Source organism: Leopardus geoffroyi, chromosome C3 (assembly GCF_018350155.1).
Source record: "Leopardus geoffroyi isolate Oge1 chromosome C3, O.geoffroyi_Oge1_pat1.0, whole genome shotgun sequence".
NCBI lineage: Eukaryota > Metazoa > Chordata > Mammalia > Carnivora > Felidae > Leopardus > Leopardus geoffroyi.
Window position 1 is genome coordinate 21,468,375 of NC_059338.1, and position 2,207 is coordinate 21,470,581.

Here is a 2,207-nt window from a genome sequence, read left to right on the forward strand (position 1 = left end):
TAAAAGTATGTGTCTGCTCCATCAGTTTCTTAATAAGGATTTTGTTTTATCATGATGCTATAGTCCACTAAAATTTGTATTTATATATTCACTGACTCCACAAATAATTTCCCTTCCAATGAACTACCTTTTAAAATAAATTTACATTTGCATTCAGAACACAGTAAGATTGTCCACTTTTGAAAGAATGAACTTCAAAAAACTTTTTTAAAGCCAAGAACTGGCTAAGAAAAAAATGGAAATGATTGAAATACACTTGTTTTCTCTTTGAAACTATCTGATGATGATATACAACTACCATCATTTAACTTTTTGCAACATTTTTCTGTGGCCAATCCATTAATAGCAATTACTTTTAATTTGTGGTAGTGTAAGAAGACGCAGTTACATATTCTTTTATGCATGACTTTTATAATCATTTTCAATTCTAAGTTTTCTATACGTATGGGACTGAAGCAATAACTGTTAATGGAATGGATTAATTTAAAAACAAACTTGCCTAGTATAGTATTTCTTAAAGTTAACTTTACTATGTCATAATAGCTAAGGTTTTAAAGGTAAGTTTTATGGCTAAACCTACAGACATCTCAAACTCAATGTCCAAAACTGAATTTTCTCATCCATCAAGCTTGTTCTCTTATACTTCACCTGCCATTCAAGCTAGAAACTATGGAGTCATTTTCCCATTTTCCCCTACATCCAGTCAGTCAGCAGTCCTATCGATTTAAATATAGCAAAATTATTGCAATTACCTCCTCCTCTTTAACCTATTAGTTTATGTCAAGCTAATCACCTGACTCCAACCATTTTAAGAGACTTCTAGCTTCTCTGGCTTCATTCCACTCCACCCTGCACACTACACTTGGTAAACCTTTTTTAATTATAAAAATGTCATTTCAGCATTCCAATATCTTTGACAGTTAAGTCCCCAGTAACCACAGGGCAATCCAAACTACACAACTCAGCAAACAATCTAGCCTCAGTTTACTTTTCAACTTCAAATTGAAATATTCCCCTGGTCCGTCACATACATTTTTAGTCACTTTGCTAGGTGTTTCCTATGCCATATACTTTAACATTACTACTGTTTATGTTTTTCCTTCTGCCTGTGCTCTTCCATGACCTGTGTTCCCGTTACATTCTGTACACACTCTAACACAGCAATTAATACACCATATTAGTTGGAGTGTCAGATCTTTAGAGGAGCACTCGTGGTTCATTCACAATGAAAATTCCCAAACCCTCCCAGTGTGCCTAAGAACATACACTTGATAGGTAAACATACGTAAGTAAACAAACGTAGGTAAACATATTCTTGATAAATTATATTCCAAACATTCAGCTATGTACGATAGTATCTATATCAACGTTTAATTTTCATCTCCAGTACAAGTTTTAACATAATAGCTAGAATTAATAATACTTAAAAAAAAAAAAAAAGTAGCCATAAAAATAAACTTACTGCCCAAAGAAAAGGATGGGAACAAGAAGGGCAGGAAAGGATAAAAAGTCAAATATGCTGACTATTTCGGATGTAAGACAAGGAACACAGCCAGAAAAAAAAAAAAAAGCTGAGGAAAGCATGTGGCCTCTGGTCTAGAGTACTAGCTCAAGAAACCACTTTACCGGAAGCCAAAAAACGATCAGGGAGAATAACCAGCGAAGTGGCTCGTCAGTCCCACGCAGTGCCTGTGGGAACGTCCGCAAAACTAATCACACACTCAAGGTGTTCGGCTTTGAGTAACTACAATCTCGGGTTCCTGCGCGGCTTGGGCCATATACCCTACCGTGGAGGAGGCACACCCTAGGTTTTCTTGCAGAACTGATGGCCCGAGACGTGCACCTGGGCACACCTGCCGGGTATAGGGAGCGCTCCGCAGAAGAGCGATGGTAGAAAGGGGAAAGATACACACGGAAGGGCGGGGGCGGGGGGAAGCGCTCCAGTCAATTAAGCAAGTAACTGACTGCCGAGTCCTGAGGATACGACAGTGCACAAGGCAGATACGATCCCTGCCCTCGTGATGTGGAATCACTGCGGAAACGCGACTGCCCAGGACTGAGACGGGGACGAGAGCCCTCCGCGATCCAGGTTTCCAGAGTCGCTTCCCTTCAGACGCGAGGCGGCGGTGACCGCAGAGAACCACTCTATGCCCAGCCTGGGCCTCCTCCCGTGACCCCCGGCCCAGGACGGTCCCCTTGGCTCTCAC

The 2,207-nt window shown here is 40.5% G+C and overlaps 1 protein-coding gene across 4 annotated transcripts in view; it reads right to left on the bottom strand.

The window, feature by feature from the left end:
• The window catches only part of UCHL5 (ubiquitin C-terminal hydrolase L5), a 41,172-nt gene that overhangs the window by 38,086 nt on the left and 879 nt on the right, over nt 1-2,207 (bottom strand). The gene's annotated exons all lie outside the window — the stretch shown is intronic.